The sequence below is a fragment of the Electrophorus electricus genome, chromosome 5 (genome assembly GCF_041902795.1).
Source record: "Electrophorus electricus isolate QZ-2024a chromosome 5, ASM4190279v1, whole genome shotgun sequence".
In the NCBI taxonomy this organism is placed as follows: Eukaryota; Metazoa; Chordata; class Actinopteri; order Gymnotiformes; family Gymnotidae; genus Electrophorus; species Electrophorus electricus.
Genome location: NC_137501.1, coordinates 33861192 through 33883351, shown reverse-complemented (window position 1 = coordinate 33883351; position 22160 = coordinate 33861192). Strand labels below are relative to the sequence as shown.

The window sequence follows — 22160 nt, the reverse complement described above, 5'->3', positions numbered from 1 at the left end:
CACCTTGCCCGTCCTGGAACAACCACACCTCCAGGGCACCACATGCCAATCTCTCATGCCCAGCAAACTGCAACCTCACGCAGCCAGGCCACACACTGTCTCCCCTTGTACAGTCCAAGGACGAACTCCTCCACAAACCTGGTGTTCACGCGCACACACGCAATTACAACGAATTGGTGGAGAACTTTGAAACAAACGTGCTGACTTTGAATACTCACATCTAGGCTGGGCCAGGTCCAAATGGCCTGCAGCTCGGTGCGCATTAACTGCTTGACTGTCCGTCACGAACGCCACCTGCCAAGCGTTCGTTCCGTCCCTGGCGGATTTTAAAAAATCGTAGCGTGAGAACGATGGGTCCGATCCGCGTGCCGCTTAAAGGCGATTACAGGGGAGATGCAACCCTTTCCATAGAACCATGAAAAGACTTTCTACTCCCAAGGAAACGAGATATTAAGCCGCAATGACGTCCGACGCGCGCATTTTCTCCGCCGCGCAGCACATTTAAAAAAATCATAGCGTGAAAACCGTGGGTTCGATCCGCGTGCCGCTCGAAGGCGATTACAGGGGAGATGCAGCCCTTTCCAAAGAGGCATGAACAGACTTCCTACTCCCAAGGAGCCCAAAGATATTAAGCCGCAAATACGTCCTACGCGCGTCTTTTCTACGCCGCGCACCACATTTAAAAAATCGTATCGGAAGAACGGTGGGTCCAATCCGCGTGCCGCTTAAAGGCGATTACAAGGGAGATGCAAACCTTTCCAAAGAGCCATGAAAAGACTTTCTACTCCCAAGGAGACAAGAGATATTACGCGCATTTTCTCCGACGCGCACCACGTATAAAAAATCGTAGCGTGAGAACGGTGGGTCCGATCCGCGTGCCGCTTAAAGGCGATTACAGGGGAGATGCATCCCTTTCCAAAGAGCCATGAACAGACTTTCTACTCCCAAGGAGACCAGAGATATTAACAGATAAAGCGTTACGCTCCAGTCGGATGAGCGAGAAACGCTTGTACAATTGCAACGAATTGGAGGAGAAAGTTTAAACAAACGCGCTGACTTTGAAGGCTCACATCTAGGCCGGGCCAGGTCCAAATGGCCTGCAACTCGGTCCGCATCACGTCCATGACTTTTCCTAACGAACGCCACCTGCCAAGCTTTCGGCCCGTCCCTGTCGGCATTAAAAAATCGTAGCGTGATAACGATGGTTCCGATCCGCGTGCCGCGCGAAGGCGATTACAGGGGAGATGCAGCCCTTTCCAAAGAGCCATGAACAGACTTTCTACTCCCAAGGAGCCCAAAGATATTAAGCCGCAAATAAGTCCTACGCGCGTCTTTTCTACGCCTCGCACCACATTTAAAAAATCGTAGCGTAAGAACGGTGGGTCCGATCCGCGTGCCGCTTAAAGGCGATTACAGGGGAGATGCAACCCTTTCCAAAGAACCATGAAAAGACTTTCTACTCCCAAGGAGACAAGAGATATTAAGCCGCAATGACGTCCGACGCGCGCATTTTCTCCGCCGCGCAGCACATTTAAAAAAATCATAGCGTGAAAACCGTGGGTTCGATCCACGTGCCGCTCGAAGGCGATTACAGGGGAGATGCAGCCCTTTCCAAAGAGGCATGAACAGACTTCCTACTCCCAAGGAGCCCAAAGATATTAAGCCGCAAATACGTCCTACGCGCGTCTTTTCTACGCCGCGCACCACATTTAAAAAATCGTATCGGAAGAACGGTGGGTCCAATCCGCGTGCCGCTTAAAGGCGATTACAAGGGAGATGCAAACCTTTCCAAAGAGCCATGAAAAGACTTTCTACTCCCAAGGAGACAATAGATATTAAGCCGAAATGACGTCCGACGCGCGCATTTTCTCCGACGCGCACAACATTTAAAAAAATCATAGCGTGAAAACCGTGGGTTCGATCCGCGTGCCGCTCGAAGGCGATTACAGCGGAGATGCAGCCCTTTCCAAAGAGCCATGAAAAGACTTTCTACTCCCAAGGAGACAAGAGATATTAAGCCGAAATGACGTCCGACGCGCGCATTTCCTCCGCCGCGCACCACATTTAAAAAAATCATAGCGTGAAAACCGTGGGTTCGATCCGCGTGCCGCTCGAAGGCGATTACAGGGGAGATGCAGCCCTTTCCAAAGAGCCATGAACAGACTTTCTACTCCTAAGGAGACCAGAAATATTAACTTATAAAGCGTTACGCTCCAGTCGGATGAACGAGAAACGCTTGTACAATTGCAACGAATTGGAGGAGAAAGTTTAAACAAACGCGCTGACTTTGAACGCTCACATCTAGGCCGGGCCAACTCCAAATGGCGTGCAACTCGGTGTGCATCACCTCCATGACTGTCCCTAACGAACGCCACCTGCCACGCTTTCGGCCTATCCCTGGCGGCATTAAAAAATCGTAGCGTGATAACGATGGTTCCGATCCGCGTGCCGCGCGAAGGCGATTACAGGGGAGATGCATCCCTTTCCAAAGAGCCATGAACAGACTTTCTACTCCCAAGGAGCCCAAAGATATTAAGCCGCAAATAAGTCCTACGCGCGTCTTTTCTACGCCTCGCACCACATTTAAAAAATCGTAGCGTAAGAACGGTGGGTCCGATCCGCGTGCCGCTTAAAGGCGATTACAGGGGAGATGCAACCCTTTCCAAAGAACCATGAAAAGACTTTCTACTCCCAAGGAGACAAGAGATATTAAGCCGCAATGACGTCCGACGCGCGCATTTTCTCCGCCGCGCAGCACATTTAAAAAAATCATAGCGTGAAAACCGTGGGTTCGATCCACGTGCCGCTCGAAGGCGATTACAGGGGAGATGCAGTCCTTTCCAAAGAGGCATGAACAGACTTCCTACTCCCAAGGAGCCCAAAGATATTAAGCCGCAAATACGTCCTACGCGCGTCTTTTCTACGCCGCGCACCACATTTAAAAAATCGTATCGGAAGAACGGTGGGTCCAATCCGCGTGCCGCTTAAAGGTGATTACAAGGGAGATGCAAACCTTTCCAAAGAGCCATGAAAAGACTTTCTACTCCCAAGGAGACAATAGATATTAAGCCGAAATGACGTCCGACGCGCGCATTTTCTCCGACGCACACCACATTTAAAAAAATCATAGCGTGAAAACCGTGGGTTCGATCCGCGTGCCGCTCAAAGGCGATTACAGCGGAGATGCAGCCCTTTCCAAAGAGCCATGAAAAGACTTTCTACTCCCAAGGAGACAAGAGATATTAAGCCGCAATGACGTCCGACGCGCGCATTTTCTCCGACGCGCAACACATTTAAAAAAATCATAGCATGAAAACCGTGGGTTCGATCCGCGTGCCGCTCGAAGGCGATTACAGGGGAGATGCAGCCCTTTCCAAAGAGCCATGAACAGACTTTCTACTCCCAATGAGACAAGAGATATCAAGCCGCAAATACGTCCGGCGCGCGTCTATTCTCCGCCGCGCAACACATTTAAAAAAAATCGTAGCGTGAAAACCGTGGGTTCGATCCGCGTGCCGCTTAAAGGCGATTACAGGGGAGATGCAGCCCTTTCCAAAGAGCCATGAAAAGACTTTCTACTCCCAAGGAGACAAGAGATATTAAGCCGAAATGACGTCCGACAAGCATCTTTTCTACGCCGCGCACCACATTTAAAAAATCGTATCGGAAGAACGGTGGGTCCAATCCGCGTGCCCCATAAAGGCGATTACAAGGGAGATGCAAACCTTTCCAAAGAGCCATGAAAAGACTTTCTACTCCCAAGGAGACAAGAGATATTAAGCCGAAATGACGTCCGACGCGCGCATTTCCTCCGCCGCGCACCACATTTAAAAAAATCATAGCTTGAAAACCGTGGGTTCGATCCGCGTGCCGCTCGAAGGCGATTACAGGGGAGATGCAGCCCTTTCCAAAGAGGCATGAACAGACTTTCTACACCCAATGAGACAAGAGATATTAAGCCGCAAATACGTCCGGCGCGCGTCTTTTCTCCGCCGCGCAACACATTTAAAAAAAATCGTAGCGTGAAAAACGTGGGTTCGATCCGCGTGCCGCTCGAAGGCGATTACAGGGGAGATGCATCCCTTTCAAAAGAGCCATGAACAGACTTTCTACTCCCAAGGAGACCAGAAATATTAACATATAAAGCGTTACGCTCCAGTCGGATGAACGAGAAACGCTTGTACAATTGCAACGAATTGGAGGAGAAAGTTTAAACAAACGCGCTGACTTTGAACGCTCACATCTAGGCCGGGCCAACTCCAAATGGCGTGCAACTCGGTGCGCATCACCTCCATGACTGTCCCTAACGAACGCCACCTGCCACGCTTTCGGCCCGTCCCTGGCGGCATTAAAAAATCGTAGCGTGATAACGATGGTTCCGATGCGCGTGCCGCTCGAAGGCGATTACAGGGGAGATACAGCCCTTTCCAAAGAGCCATGAACAGACTTTCTACTCCCAAGGAGACAAGAGATATTACGCGCATTTTCTCCGACGCGCACCACGTTTAAAAAATCGTAGCGTGAGAACGGTGGGTCCGATCCGCGTGCCGCTTAAAGGCGATTACAGGGGAGATGCAACCCTTTCCAAAGAACCATGAAAAGACTTTCTACTCCCAAGAAGACAAGAGATATTAAGCCGCAATGACGTCCGACGCGCGCATTTTCTCCGCCGCGCAGCACATTTAAAAAAATCATAGCGTGAAAACCGTGGGTTCGATCCGCGTGCCGCTCGAAGGCGATTACAGGGGAGATGGAGCCCTTTCCAAAGAGGCATGAACAGACTTCCTACTCCCAAGGAGCCCAAAGATATTAAGCCGCAAATACGTCCTACGCGCGTCTTTTCTACGCCGCGCACCACATTTAAAAAATCGTAGCGTAAGAACGGTGGGTCCGATCCGCGTGCCGCTTAAAGGCGATTACAGGGGAGATGCAAACATTTCCAAAGAGCCATGAAAAGACTTTCTACTCCCAAGGAGACAAGAGATATTAAGCCGCAATGACGTCCGACGCGCGCATTTTCTCCGACGCGCAACACATTTAAAAAAATCATAGCGTGAAAACCGTGGGTTCGATCCGCGTGCCGCTCGAAGGCGATTACAGGGGAGATGCAGCCCTTTCCAAAGAGCCATGAACAGACTTCCTACTCCCAAGGAGACAAGAGATATTAAGCAGCAATGATGTCCGACCCGCGCATTTTCTCCGCCGCGCACCACATTTAAAAAATCTTAGCGTGAGAACGGTGGGTCCGATCCGCGTGCCGCTTAAAGGCGATTACAGGGGAGATGCAGCCCTTTCCAAAGAGCCATGAAAAGACTTTCTACTCCCAAGGAGACAAGAGATATTAAGCCGAAATGACGTCCGACGCGCGCATTTTCTCCGCCGCGCACCACATTTAAAAAAATCATAGCGTGAAAACCGTGGGTTCGATCCGCGTGCCGCTCGAAGGCGATTACAGGGGAGATGCAGCCCTTTCCAAAGATCCATGAACAGACTTCCTACTCCCAAGGAGACAAGAGATATTAACATATAAAGCGTTACGCTCCAGTCGGATGAGCGAGAAACGCTTGAGCAGTTGCAACGAATTGGAGGAGAAAGTTTAAACAAACGCGCTGACTTTGAACGCTCACATCTAGGTCTGGCCAAGTCCAAATGGCGTGCAACTCGGTGCGCATCACCTCCATGACTGTCCCTAACGAACGCCACCTGCCACGCTTTCGGCCCGTCCCTGGCGGCTTTAAAAAATCGTAGCGTGATAACCGTGGGTCCAATCCGCTTGAAGCTCGAAGGCGATTAGAGGGGAGATGCAGCCCTTTCCAAAGAGCCATGAACAGACTTCCTACTCCCAAGGAGACAAGAGATATTAAGCCACAAATACGTCCGGACCGCGTCTTTTCTCCGCAGCTCACCACATTTAAAAAAATCGTAGCGTGAAAACCGTGGGTTCGATATAGTATACATACAGAGTATATAGTTTGACCAAAAGATCGTGCTGATCTTTGATCTCCTGGTTCTTCATCTCCAGCGCCACTTTCAGACTCATAATGTCCTCCTCTATGGGCTGGTATAACACAGACACGAATCATCACTACAGCCAGTACAATGGAAAGGTGGGAATGTGTACTGAATGTGTACTGACGTTATAAGTGAGAGGTGGTGGTACTGGTGGATGTGTACTGACACTATAAGGGATCTCTACCTGCAGTGACAGTTTGAGCTTCTCAAGTTCTTCCTCCAGAGATTTCTTCTCCTGTTCACAGGCCATTTTCATATCTGCCAGAGCAAGTATCATTACTGCTGGATATAACACAGATTGTATATACTACATAATTACTGCTGAATATATAAAATATAATATATATAGTACTGTACATATATTAGTGTCACTTTTATTGGAGCCTAAAGGCTAACATTCATTATTAGTTATGTTAGTATTATTGCATTTACATAGTACTTACTCTTGATGGACCTGTTATGCTCCTCCTCCTCCTGCTGTTTCTGCAGGAGCTCTGTCTCCTCCTGCTGCTTGTGTTTCAGCATCTCCTGAAGAACCTGCAGCTCCTTCTGCTTCTGCAACCTCAACTCCTTCAGCTGCTCAAACAAACTGTTCTCCAACTCCTCCTTCTCACACCGCAAACACTCCAATCGGGCCACAGGCCCCACTAGTGACACAGAACCACACACACACACACAGACACACACACACACACACACACACACAGAGAGAGATAAACATGTATAAATGTATAAGAATTTGAGGATAAAATTATTATGAGATTATTTATAATCAAACGACTACACTATACAACCACTTCTTCCTTTTATTTAGATATTATACAGATATGTACAGATATTTACATTTTATTTACCCGCTTGCGTCTCTCTTCTCCAAGGTAGCGGAGAGATATGAAAGGATAAAAGGGGAAAAGAATAAAATGCACGTCGGTTTTAAATTCGCAGGCTACCTGCGCTGAAGGCGTGGAAAACGAGCACGTGACGGAAAGGCTTCCGTACCCGATGGGTCCAAATCACATGCCCAGCAAAGTAGCCTTAAACCTGGACACACAATGGAGACCATTTGACCCTTTAAAATCATACTACAACCAGACTTCCAGGCCCAAGAGGTCACACAGTCATGCCCAGCAAAGTAGCTCTGGGCCTGGGCACACTTCACGCAGTTTGACCGTTTAAATAAAACTAGAAACAGACTTCCTGGCCCAAGAGGTCACACAGTCATGCCCAGCAAGGTTGCTTTAAACGTGGGCACACTTCAGACCGTTTCACTCTTTAAATCATTCAATGCACCACATTTCAAGGCCCAAGAGGTCACAGAATCATGCCCATCAAAGTAGCTCTGGGCCTGGGCACACTTCACGCAGTTTGACCCTTTAAATAATACTACAACCAGACACATACAGGTGCGCACATATACACAGATACACATTCTGTTTAATTTCTTCACATCTGCAGACTAGAGTAAGCTGAGGGTATAGTGTTAAACCAGGTGCTACATAAACAGTATATAGTATATATACAGAGGATATAGTGTTAAACCAGGTACTACATACAGAGTATATAGTATACATACAGAGTATATAGTTTGACCAAAAGATCGTGCTGATCTTTGATCTCCTGGTTCTTCATCTCCAGCGCCACTTTCAGACTCATAATGTCCTCCTCTATGGGCTGGTATAACACACACACGAATCATCACTACAGCGAGTACAATGGAAAGGTGGGAATGTGTACTGAATGTGTACTGACGTTATAAGTGAAAGGTGGAGCTACTGGTGGATGTGTACTGACACTATAAGGGATCTCTACCTGCAGTGACAGTCTCAGCTTCTCAAGTTCTTCCTCCAGAGATTTCTTCTCCTGTTCACAGGCCATTTTCATATCTGCCAGAGCAAGTATCATTACTGCTGGATATAACACAGATTGTATATACTACATAATTACTACTGAATATATAAAATATAATATATATAGTACTATACATATATTAGAATCACTTTTATTGGAGCCTAAAGGCTAACATTCATTATTAGTTATGTTAGTATTATTGCATTTCCATAGTACTTACTCTTGATGGACCTGTTATGCTCCTCCTCCTCCTGCTGTTTCTGCAGGAGCTCTGTCTCCTCCTGCTGCTTGTGTTTCAGCATCTCCTGAAGAACCTGCAGCTCCTTCTGCTTCTGCAACCTCAACTCCTTCAGCTGCTCCAACAAACTGTTCTCCAACTCCTCCTTCTCACACCGCAAACACTCCAATCGGGCCACAGGCCCCACTAGTGACACAGAACCACACACACACACACACACACACAGAGAGAGATAAACATGTATAAATGTATAAGAATTTGTGGATAAAATTATTATGAGATTATTTATAATCAAACGACTACACTACACAACCACTTCTTCCTTTTATTTACATATTAAACAGATATTTACAGATATTTACATTTTATTTACCCGCGTGCGTCTCTCTTCTCCAAGGTAGAGGAGAGATATGAAGGGATAAAAGGGGAAAAGAATAAAATGCACGTCGGTTTTAAATTCGCAGGCTACCTGCGCTGAAGGCGTGGAAAACGAGCACGTGACGGAAAGGCTTCCGTACCCGATGGGTCCAAATCACATGCCCAGCAAAGTAGCCTTAAACCTGGACACACAATGGAGACCATTTGACCCTTTAAAATCATACTACAACCAGACTTCCAGGCCCAAGAGGTCACACAGTCATGCCCAGCAAAGTAGCTCTGGGCCTGGGCACACTTCACGCAGTTTGACCGTTTAAATAAAACTAGAAACAGACTTCCTGGCCCAAGAGGTCACACAGTCATGCCCAGCAAGGTTGCTTTAAACGTGGGCACACTTCAGACCGTTTCACTCTTTAAATCATTCAATGCACCACATTTCAAGGCCCAAGAGGTCACAGAATCATGCCCATCAAAGTAGCTCTGGGCCTGGGCACACTTTACGGAGTTTGACCCTTTAAATAATACTACAACCAGACACATACAGGTGCGCACATATACACAGATACACATTCTGTTTAATTTCTTCACATCTGCAGACTAGAGTAAGCTGAGGGTATAGTGTTAAACCAGGTGCTACATAAACAGTATATAGTATATATACAGAGGATATAGTGTTAAACCAGGTACTACATACAGAGTATATAGTATACATACAGAGTATATAGTTTGACCAAAAGATCGTGCTGATCTTTGATCTCCTGGTTCTTCATCTCCAGCGCCACTTTCAGACTCATAATGTCCTCCTCTATGGGCTGGTATAACACACACACGAATCATCACTACAGCGAGTACAATGGAAAGGTGGGAATGTGTACTGAATGTGTACTGATGTTATAAGTGAAAGGTGGAGCTACTGGTGGATGTGTACTGACACTATAAGGGATCTCTACCTGCAGTGACAGTCTCAGCTTCTCAAGTTCTTCCTCCAGAGATTTCTTCTCCTGTTCACAGGCCATTTTCATATCTGCCAGAGCAAGTATCATTACTGCTGGATATAACACAGATTGTATATACTACATAATTACTACTGAATATATAAAATATAATATATATAGTACTATACATATATTAGAATCACTTTTATTGGAGCCTAAAGGCTAACATTCATTATTAGTTATGTTAGTATTATTGCATTTCCATAGTACTTACTCTTGATGGACCTGTTATGCTCCTCCTCCTCCTGCTGTTTCTGCAGGAGCTCTGTCTCCTCCTGCTGCTTGTGTTTCAGCATCTCCTGAAGAACCTGCAGCTCCTTCTGCTTCTGCAACCTCAACTCCTTCAGCTGCTCCAACAAACTGTTCTCCAACTCCTCCTTCTCACACCGCAAACACTCCAATCGGGCCACAGGCCACACTAGTGACACAGAACCACACACACACACAGACACACACAGACACACACAGACACACACACACACACACACAAAGAGAGAGATAAACATGTATAAATGTATAAGAATTTGTGGATAAAATTATTATGAGATTATTTATAATGAAACGACTACACTACACAACCACTTCTTCCTTTTATTTACATATTAAACAGATATTTACAGATATTTACATTTTATTTACCCGCGTGCGTCTCTCTTCTCCAAGGTAGAGGAGAGATATGAAGGGATAAAAGGGGAAAAGAATAAAATGCACGTCGGTTTTAAATTCGCAGGCTACCTGCGCTGAAGGCGTGGAAAACGAGCACGTGACGGAAAGGCTTCCGTACCCGATGGGTCCAAATCACATGCCCAGCAAAGTAGCCTTAAACCTGGACACACAATGGAGACCATTTGACCCTTTAAAATCATACTACAACCAGACTTCCAGGCCCAAGAGGTCACACAGTCATGCCCAGCAAAGTAGCTCTGGGCCTGGGCACACTTCACGCAGTTTGACCGTTTAAATAAAACTAGAAACAGACTTCCTGGCCCAAGAGGTCAGACAGTCATGCCCAGCAAGGTTGCTTTAAACTTGGGCACACTTCAGACCGTTTCACTCTTCAAATCGTTCAAAGCACCACATTTCAAGGCCCAAGAGGTCACAGAATCATGCCCATCAAAGTAGCTCTGCGCCTGGGCACACTTCACGCAGTTTGACCCTTTAAATAATACTACAACCAGACACATACAGGTGCGCACATATACACAGATACACATTCTGTTTAATTTCTTCACATCTGCAGACTAGAGTAAGCTGAGGGTATAGTGTTAAACCAGGTACTACATAAACAGTATATAGTATATATACAGAGGATATAATGTTAAACCAGGTACTACATACAGAGTATATAGTATACATACAGAGTATATAGTTTGACCAAAAGATCGTGCTGATCTTTGATCTCCTGGTTCTTCATCTCCAGCGCCACTTTCAGACTCATAAGGTCCTCCTCTATGGGCTGGTATAACACACACACGAATCATCACTACAGCCAGTACAATGGAAAGGTGGGAATGTGTACTGAATGTGTACTGACGTTATAAGTGAAAGGTGGAGGTACTGGTGGATGTGTACTGACACTATATGCGATCTCTACCTGCAGTGACAGTCTGAGCTTCTCAAGTTCTTCCTCCAGAGATTTCTTCTCCTGTTCACAGGCCATTTTCATATCTGCCAGAGCAAGTATCATTACTGCTGGATATAACACAGATTGTATATACTACATAATTACTACTGAATATATAAAATATAATATATATAGTACTATACATATATTAGTATCACTTTTATTGGAGCCTAAAGGCTAACATTCATTATTAGTTATGTAAGTATTATTGCATTTCCATAGTACTTACTCTTGATGGACCTGTTATGCTCCTCCTCCTCCTGCTGTTTCTGCAGGAGCTCTGTCTCCTCCTGCTGCTTGTGTTTCAGCATCTCCTGAAGAACCTGCAGCTCCTTCTGCTTCTGCAACCTCAACTCCTTCAGCTGCTCCAACAAACTGTTCTCCAACTCCTCCTTCTCACACCGCAAACACTCCAATCGGGCCACAGGCCCCACTAGTGACACAGAACCACACACACACACACACACACACACAAACAGAGAGATAAACATGTATAAATGTATAAAAATTTGGGGATAAAATTATTGTGAGATTATTTATAATCAAACGACTACACTACACAACCACTTCTTCCTTTTATTTACATATTATACAGATATTTACAGATATTTAAATTTTATTTACCCACGTGCGTCTCTCTTCTCCAAGGTAGCGAAGAGATATGAAAGGATAAAAGGGGAAAAGAATAAAATGCACGTCGGTTTTAAATTCGCAGGCTACCGGCGCTGAAGGCGTGGAAAACAAGCACGTGACGGAAAGGCTTCCCTACCCGATGGGTCCAAATCACATGCCCAGCAAAGTAGCCTTAAACCTGGACACACAATGGAGACCATTTGACCCTTTAAAATCATACTACAACCAGACTTCCAGGCCCAAGAGGTCACACAGTCATGCCCAGCAAAGTAGCTCTGGGCCTGGGCACACTTCACGCAGTTTGACCGTTTAAATAAAACTAGAAACAGACTTCTTGGCCCAAGAGGTCACACAGTCATGCCCAGCAAGGTTGCTTTAAACGTGGGCACACTTCAGACCGTTTCACTCTTTAAATCATTCAAAGCACCACATTTCAAGGCCCAAGAGGTCACAGAATCATGCCCATCAAAGTAGCTCTGGGCCTGGGCACACTTCACGCAGTTTGACCCTTTAAATAATACTACAACCAGACACATACAGGTGCGCACATATACACAGATACACATTCTGTTTAATTTCTTCACATCTGCAGACTAGAGTAAGCTGAGGGTATAGTGTTAAACCAGGTACTACATAAACAGTATATAGTATTTATACAGAGGATATAGTGTTAAACCAGGTACTACATACAGAGTATATAGTATACATACAGAGTATATAGTTTGACCAAAAGATCGTGCTGATCTTTGATCTCCTGGTTCTTCATCTCCAGCGCCACTTTCAGACTCATAATGTCCTCCTCTATGGGCTGGTATAACACACACACGAATCATCACTACAGCCAGTACAATGGAAAGGTGGGAATGTGTACTGAATGTGTACTGACGTTATAAGTGAAAGGTGGAGGTACTGGTGGATGTGTACTGACACTATATGCGATCTCTACCTGCAGTGACAGTCTGAGCTTCTCAAGTTCTTCCTCCAGAGATTTCTTCTCCTGTTCACAGGCCATTTTCATATCTGCCAGAGCAAGTATCATTACTGCTGGATATAACACAGATTGTATATACTACATAATTACTACTGAATATATAAAATATAATATATATAGTACTATACATATATTAGTATCACTTTTATTGGAGCCTAAAGGCTAACATTCATTATTAGTTATGTTAGTATTATTGCATTTCCATAGTACTTACTCTTGATGGACCTGTTATGCTCCTCCTCCTCCTGCTGTTTCTGCAGGAGCTCTGTCTCCTCCTGCTGCTTGTGTTTCAGCATCTCCTGAAGAACCTGCAGCTCCTTCTGCTTCTGCAACCTCAACTCCTTCAGCTGCTCCAACAAACTGTTCTCCAACTCCTCCTTCTCACACCGCAAACACTCCAATCGGGCCACAGGCCCCACTAGTGACACAGAACCACACACACACACACACACACACACACACACACACACACACACACAAAGAGAGAGATAAACATGTATAAATGTATAAGAATTTGTGGATAAAATTATTATGAGATTATTTATAATCAAACGACTACACTACACAACCACTTCTTCCTTTTATTTACATATTATACAGATATTTACAGATATTTACCCGTGTGCGTCTCTCTTCTCCAAGGTAGCGGAGAGATATGAAAGGATAAAAGGTGAAAAGAATAAAATGCACGTCGGTTTTAAATTCGCAGGCTACTTGCGCTGAAGGCGTGGAAAACGAGCACGTGACGGAAAGGCTTCCGTACCCGATGGGTCCAAATCACATGCCCAGCAAAGTAGCCTTAAACCTGGACACACAATGGAGACCATTTGACCCTTTAAAATCATACTACAACCAGACTTCCAGGCCCAAGAGGTCACACAGTCATGCCCAGCAAAGTAGCTCTGGGCCTGGGCACACTTCACGCAGTTTTACCGTTTAAATAAAACTAGAAACAGACACATACAGGTGCGCACATATACACAGATACACATTCTGTTTAATTTCTTCACATCTGCAGACTAGAGTAAGTTGAGGGTATAGTGTTAAACCAGGTATTGCATAAACAGTATATAGTATATATACAGAGGATATAATGTTAAACCAGGTACTACATACAGAGTATATAGTTTGACCAAAAGATCATGCTGATCTTTGATCTCCTGGTTCTTCATCTCCAGCGCCACTTTCAGACTCATAATGTCCTCCTCTATGGGCTGGTATAACACACACACGAATCATCACTACAGCCAGTACAATGGAAAGGTGGGAATGTGTACTGACGTTATAAGTGAAAGGTGGAGGTACTGGTGGATGTGTACTGACACTATAAGGGATCTCTACCTGCAGTGACAGTCTGAGCTTCTCAAGTTCTTCCTCCAGAGATTTCTTCTCCTGTTCACAGGCCATTTTCATATCTGCCAGAGCAAGTATCATTACTCCTGGATATAACACAGATTGTATATACTACATAATTACTACTGAACATATAAAATATAATATATATAGTACTATACATATATTAGTATCACTTTTATTGGAGCCTAAAGGCTAACATTCATTATTAGTTATGTTAGTATTATTGCATTTCCATAGTACTTACTCTTGATGGACCTGTTATGCTCCTCCTCCTCCTGCTGTTTCTGCAGGAGCTCTGTCTCCTCCTGCTGCTTGTGTTTCAGCATCTCCTGAAGAACCTGCAGCTCCTTCTGCTTCTGCAACCTCAAATCCTTCAGCTGCTCCAACAAACTGTTCTCCAACTCCTCCTTCTCACACCGCAAACACTCCAATCGGGGCACAGGCCCCACTAGTGACACAGAACTATACACACACACACAGATACAAACACACACACACACACACACAGAAAGAGATAAACATTTATAAATGTATAAGAATTTGTGGATAAAATTATTATGAGATTATTTATAATCAAACGACTACACTACACAACCACTTCTTCCTTTTATTTACATATTATACAGATATTTACAGATATTTACATTTTATTTACCCACGTGCGTCTCTCTTCTCCAACGTAGCGAAGAGATATGAAAGGATAAAAGGGGGAAAGAATAAAATGCACGTCGGTTTTAAATTCGCAGGCTACCGGCGCTGAAGGCGTGGAAAACGAAGACGTGACGGAAAGGCTTCCGTACACGATGGGTCCAAATCACATGCCCAGCAAAGTAGCCTTAAACCTGGACACACAATGGAGACCATTTGACCCTTTAAAATCATACTACAACCAGACTTCCAGGCCCAAGAGGTCACACAGTCATGCCCAGCAAAGGTGCTCTGGGCCTGGGCACACCATCACATTTGACCCTTTAAATCATACTACAACCAGACTTCCTGGCCCAAGAGGTCTCACAGTCATGCCCAGCAAAGTAACTCTGGGCCTGGGCACACTTCACGCAGTTTGACCGTTTAAATAAAACTAGAAACAGACTTCCTGGCCCAAGAGGTCACACAGTCATGCCCAGCAAGGTTGCTTTAAACTTGGGCACACTTCAGACCGTTTCACTCATTAAATCATTCAAAGCACCACATTTCAAGGCCCAAGAGGTCACAGAATCATGCCCATCAAATTAGCTCTGGGCCTGGGCACACTTCACGCAGTTTGACCCTTTAAATAATACTACAACCAGACACATACAGGTGCGCACATATACACAGATACACATTCTGTTTAATTTCTTCACATCTGCAGACTAGAGTAAGCTGAGGGTTGTGGTGGAAATTCAGCAAACCAGGAGTCAGATGTGGATAAGAAGATTTTATTGAGTTATTAGTTTCAAAAAATGAGCGTGCCTATTTCCTTCGCTCCCCTTTGGGTGATTTCCCTCCCCTTATATAATAGCCGTAGCATTCGAGAGAACGAGGGAGGGTTTGCTTCTGTTGAGACCAGATAACTCCTTGGAAGGAGTGTATTTCTTCAAGGACGTTCTCTAGGGAACGTCCTGTTCTTCTAATCTTATGCTAAGCTTTCTCACGCTTTACAATGATAGAGAAAGAAACACAACAATATTTCCTTCACACTTCCCCCCTTTGATTCTTTGTCAATCATCAACATCATCTAGACTTTAATTTTCAATGAATAGTGCCTGGAGGTCATTAAATTCCTCAGAATCCTCATCCACCCCCTCTGGCAGTTCTTGCAACAGTTGATACTGTACACGAGTAAGATTAGTCACCCAGGTGACACAACAATTCATAATACATGGCAGGAAACACATAACCATCAATACGACAATGAGCACAGGAAAAAGCACCGTCATTGCCCAGTGTCCCCACGGGCCCAGGGCCGAGGTGAACCATGAGAACCATGAATTGTCTGCTGGGGACGGCTCCTGGATGTCCTGTTTCATATGTGTAATCAGGTCTGTTATATTATCATAATAATCTGGGATGTGAAAACAACATGATACATTTATCTTCTTACACACCTCACCTTCCTCGGCTAGGAGCAAATCTAAGGCCATTCTATTCTGCAGGACTACTTGGCGAATCTGGTGCAATTCTTGGTTTAGGAGTGTAAAAATCGTCTCAGTCCTATTGGCCAGAGTTAGGACTTGCCACGCTAAACCGTTAATCTTATTCAAGGCTGCAGTGGTGCCTCCTCCCAGAAATATAGACCAACCTATTGCCAATGCAGGGGTGGTCCATGGGTCGGCCAGGGTATAGCCATTGTATTTAGCGGGGTGCTGCTTGCCAGTGCCTCGTTTATGTATGGTGTGTGCATGTGCCCCACGTAGTTTGAAAATAGACACTGGCGGGGTTAGGAGTACTGGTGTGCAACATCCTGACCACTGGAACTCATAGTTCTTTCCAGTTTTCTTCCAATTACCCGCCCAGCCGGGTATTTTCATCGAGCTTATGATTTCTCTAGATAAATTATAGAGCTGTCCTGTTAGCCTATCTAGTTCACATGTAGTCTTATTGGTCATCTGGGTCGCCATGTCGTGGGTGATGGGTATGGGCGTCCATGGCACCTGAAAGGGGTGACACACTAGGCAAGACTGGTTTGGCTTGGCAGTGGTTGCCGTCACCACTGCCATTGCACAAGCGATATTGCCTTTGCATCTTTCCTCTGGCAGGAGTTGTCGTCCCGCGATCGGGGCGAGAGTAGTGAGTAGGATAGTGACAAACAGAGAATTCATCATGAGTCCTCAGGTCGTTCTGGCGCCTTCTTGCAATGAGTGTGGTGTATCCACGTTGCTCGTCCGTCGGTTTTGACGGCGGTGTTAGTCGTCAGCAGCACTTGGAATGGTCCTCTCCACCTGGGCTGGTTCCACCGCTTCCTTCTGAAGTCCTTTATCAGCACCCAATCACCTGGTTGGTGGGTGTGGAGTGGAGTATCCGTCACCTCGGGAAGAACTGCCTTCACCTGCTTAGACACATGGGAGAGAGATTTGTGCAGAGACACACAATACTGCAAAAGTGATTCATTGGTCAGGTTAGTATCCCAGTCCGGCGGAACCACCCCCGTGTTGGGAGGCTGTCCAAACACTATTTCAAAAGCTGATAACCCTGTTCGTGCCTGTGGTCTGGTTCGACATTGCCACAGGACGAGGGGAAGGCATTTTACCCAATTCATGCCTGTTTCCTGCGTTACTTTAGCTAGACCTCCTTTAATGGTGCCGTTTGTCCGTTCTATTGCCCCTGCACTAGCAGGGTGGTAACTGCAGTGTTTTCTCATATCTACCCCTAGGTATTTAGTCAAAGCTTTTAGTCCTTCGTGTACGAAGGGTGTCCCATTGTCACTGGTCACTCGTTGTGGTAACCCCCACAGGGGAATAATTTCTCTCAATAGCGCTTTTGCTACTGCCTCACTATCTTGTTTTCCCGTTGGGAAGGCCTCCACCCACTTACTAAACATGCACACACACACAAGCATGTATCTCTTTCCTTCAGCTGGTGTCAGTTCTACGAAATCTATTTGCCAATGTTGAAAAGGCTCACTAGGCGGCGGGTGTCCGGCGGGTGCGTGTTTGGTATGATTGTCTCCGTGTGGTGTGTTTTGTGCACATACCAAGCATCGGGAACAAATTTTTTTTTTTTGGGTATGTGTGTTTATTCCTGGTACATACCAATGTCTTGTTATGCTCTCCACTATCCCCCCTTTGCTCATGTGACTTCTCCCATGAGCAATCTCAATTGGTCCTTTCATATAAGAAGTGGGGAGACATGGTTTGTTCAAATGATTTATTGGGATCTGGAATGCCTAAAGCAGGTATGACCTGTAATAACTGCTTCAGTGCTGTAAAGGCCGCTTCAGCTTCTGGCGCCCATTCTAACTGAGAGGAATTCGATCCCTTGGTCCGTATTATATTTCTGAGTGGCCCCTCATGCTCTGCATAAGATGGTATGAATGTTCTACAATAGGAACACATGCCTAAGAAGGACAGCAGTTGTTTTTTCGTCGTGGGTCTTGGTATAGTCAAGATGGCATTCACTCGGTCTTTAGTCAGCATGCGCGTTTGTTCAGTGATGTCATGTCCTAAAAAATGCACTTGCTGCTTACAAAACTGTAATTTGGATTTGGATGCCTTGTGGCCTTCCTCTGCTAAATGATGTAGCAGTGCCACCGTGGCTTGTTTACACGCTTCTCGTGTTCTCCCACAAATTAAAAGATCATCAACGTATTGCAGCAAGGCTGTTCCTTCGAGGAACTCTAAAGCTTCTAGGCTTCAGTGTAAGGCGGCATTGTAAATGGTTGGTGATTCACAATACCCCTGACACAGTCTTGGAAATATGTATGGCTTTCCTTCAAAAGTGAAAGCAAACCAAAATTGGCTATCCTTGTGCACAGGTACGCTAAAGAAAGCATTGGCCAAATCAACTACACTGAACCACTTACTGTCTGGTGGGATCTGAGAGAGAATGGTGTGCGGGTTTGGAACTTCTGGGGCTCTAGGGTGTACTGCCGCGTTGACAGCCTGCAAATCCTGCACAAATCTCCATTCATCTCTCCCTGGCTTCTTAACTGGGAAAATTGGAGTACGTACTGGTGAATCTGGGCATGGTATGATAACTCCTGCTTGTTTTAAAGGTTGGAACACTGGCCCAATACCCTCCGCTGCCTCTGGTTTTAGAGGGTATTGGTGCTGGTGTGGTCTATAATCAGATTTTGGGGTGATGTGGACGGGCTCACATCCTTTTATTAAGCCCACATCATTTTTTCCCTGTGCCCATAACCCTGCAGGAACTGTTTTCAATTCCTCCTCCTCTTCCTCTGAGAGGGTAACAGAGGCTGCCATAATTACTATATTAGGACTTACAAGCTCAACCCCCCTTTTACAATTTAGCCTATACGGGGTTGGCATTTTCCACACATCTATGCTTGGGCTGTACATGACTTTACACTGGGGTTCTTTTATCCAATCAGTTGTGCTCAACATGCGTTTTGTCCACAACCCTACTCTCTGCCAGTCTGGGTCAACATGTGCGCTAGCCAGCGACACATGAGGTGCTGCATGTGAGATTGAATATAAAGATTTCTGTTTAGCTGAGAGCTGCACCACTCCCGCAGCCCACTCGCAGTCCCACGCTATAGCTGTGATAATCAGACTGTCACTGCCCCCTAAGTCAAATTTTTGTTCAAAATCAACATCAGATCCCTCATGGACCTTCATTGTACAGTGAATAGAGTCACTTTGTTTAACCGTCAGCTCACCAGGTAGTGTATTAGTAACTTCAGTCATAAAATGTGTTAGTACTTCCCCAGCAGTGCACTGCAATTCATACACGTACAAAGGGACTCCTGCCTCTAGCTGGACTCCCTGTGTAGGTGTTTCCCACATAACAAATAACCCCTCTGGGTTGCTGCTAATTGTGCACCCAAGTTTACACATTAAATCTCTAGCTAACAAATTAATTGGACAGGTTTCTGACACCAAAAAGCTGTGTTTGAATTGGCTGTTTCCTAAACTACATTGGAGAGGCTCGGACATCCTTTCATCAATGGGATGACCTCCCACTCCAATTGCTGTTATCCCATATCCTGGTCTCATTCTACATTCTATTAATCCTTCTTTTAACACTAAGTGGGTGGCACCACTGTCAACCAAAAACCTAACATTTTTTCCCTCTACTTTCACAGTTACCTCGGGGAGGCCTCTTTGCCCTTTACTAATCTGCTGTAATAGTTGGTCATTTAAATTTGTCACTTCCCTTTTGCCGTCTTCACTCAGTGGTCCGCTGCTGTCCTGCCTCTCCACCGCCCGTCATGGATTGTGGGATTCTGATCTGTGCCCCCGTCATATGAGTTATCCTCCTCCGGACAGTTTCTGGCAAAATGTCTAAGCTTTCCACAGTTGTAGCATTCCTGTTCTTTCATCCAATCAATTTTCCCTCCTTTTCCTCTTCCTCTGCCTCTTCCGCATCATCAACAACCGTCTCAGTTCAGCCTGTGTTGGTCTGCAGGACTGCACGAATGCCATCAGTTCTTGTCCGAAGCGTCGTCCACCGATGTCACCTGGCTTGCTCAGGCCGTCGGCCGCTTTCATGATGTCGTCTGTAGTCCAGTGACGGTGGACCATAATCACTCCCTCAGGTCCTGACACTTCCACCATCGGGAACTGTGGGGCATAGCCTCTGTCAGGCCCTGCGGATGGCTTTATAGTGGCGTGACTTCGAGTGTGATGAGCCACTGGTGAGGTTATTGTCTCCAGTTGCCGTCTTGGTTCGTCATATGGAGACGGCTTTGATGTTAGCGATGAAGTCCCTGGTTCGGGATAAGGAGGTGGGTTTCCTGATGCTTGTGGTTGTTGAATCAGCTGGGGGCTCTCGGCGGGGCGGCATCGAGGCCAGCATCAGCTAAGGAAACACACTGAGACACTTCATTATTACATTTCTTTTGCCCTTCCTGTTTCTTCTGCCTTTTCTCAGCTTCTTCTAACCACATTTTTGCCTTTTCTAGCATATCCTCGCTGTTTTTGTCAAAATATTTCCGTGCTTTCTTATCAGCTTCTCTAGGTTTGACCTCGACTCTCTTAATTAATTTTAACAGGTATGCAACACTCAGCGTCCCTGAGGTATTAAACCCATAATGTTTAATCCAAAACGGGACATGTTTGTTTACATGTTCCCCATAATCTTTACTCATTTGAAAGAATAGGCTACTGGAGAGCTTGTCCTTACCGAACTCATACTCCTTACTATTGCCCGCACCCATTTTTTTTTTTTTTTTACTTTTGGATTCAGGCAACAAACGAACAAAGGAAACTTACCTACTCTCTACAATTTTCCTATTTTTTATCTTATTATCCACACCATCTACCCCCGATATGGATTAGTTCCGCTCCAGCAAATCGTGCTATTATACTGAGTCCACTCCTTTCCCTGCGGGGTGTTCTGTCGGCCCGGGCCTATTTCTTACACTAGTACGTCTACTCAGTGTGCCTATTCTCTTAGGCTGGCGGAGTCCCAGACTCCGGAGTCCTCTAGACCCTATTTTTAAGCCCTAGTATCTCATATACTATGCTACTTTACAGAACCACCCCAGGGTAGACTCAGGCGGATCACTATGTCACTTTCTTCTAGGATTAAATAACTGAACTTCACCACTTACTCTCTGTTCGTTAGATCAGGCAGAGCACACCACCGGAGTCAAGCGGGACGTCACTCCCTGGTTAGGTACTTTCCCGTATTCTTGTGGGTTTCCCTCTTCCTCCAGCTCAGTTTTCTCTCTGAGGCGCGTCCTCGAAGTTTAGTCACCGCCGCTCCGCATGGTGCCTCTCGCTGATCCTGCCGACAACGCCAAATTCTATGGTGGAAATTCAGCAAACAAGGAGTCAGATGTGGATAAGAAGATTTTATTGAGTTATTAGTTTCAAAAAATGAGCGTGCCTATTTGCTTCGCTCCCCTTTGGGTGATTTCCCTCCCCTTATATAATAGCCGTAGCGTTCGAGAGAACGAGGGAGGGTTTGCTTCTGCTGAGACCAGATAACACCTTGGAAGGAGTGTATTTCTTCAAGGACGTTCTCTAGGGAACGTCCTGTTCTTCTAATATTATGCTAAGCTTTCTCACGCTTTACAATGATAGAGAAAGAAACACAACAATATTTCCTTCACAGGGTATAGTGTTAAACCAGGTACTACATAAACAGTATATAGTATATATACAGAGGATATAATGTTAAACGAGCTACTACATACAGAGTAAATAGTTTGACCAAAAGATCGTGCTGATCTTTGATCTCCTGGTTCTTCATCTCCAGCGCCACTTTCAGACTCAATGTCCTCCTCTATGGGCTGGTATAACACACACACGAATCATCACTAAAGCCAGTACAATGGAAAGGTGGGAATGTGTACTGAATGTGTACTGACGTTATAAGTGAAAGGTGGAGGTACTGGTGGATGTGTACTGACACTATAAGGGATCTCTACCTGCAGTGACAGTCTGAGCTTCTCAAGTTCTTCCTCCAGAGATTTCT

General features: G+C 45.5%; 1 long non-coding RNA gene across 1 annotated transcript; it reads right to left on the bottom strand.

The window, feature by feature from the left end:
* Nucleotides 1-16219: 16219 nt before the first annotated feature.
* Nucleotides 16220-21782, bottom strand: LOC145657925 (uncharacterized). The gene is made up of 2 exons (XR_014123876.1): nucleotides 21292-21782; nucleotides 16220-17106 (listed from the first exon to the last, which is right to left on the bottom strand). It is a non-coding gene; the product is annotated as an uncharacterized LOC145657925 (long non-coding RNA).
* Between the last annotated feature and the right edge of the window lie 378 nt (nucleotides 21783-22160).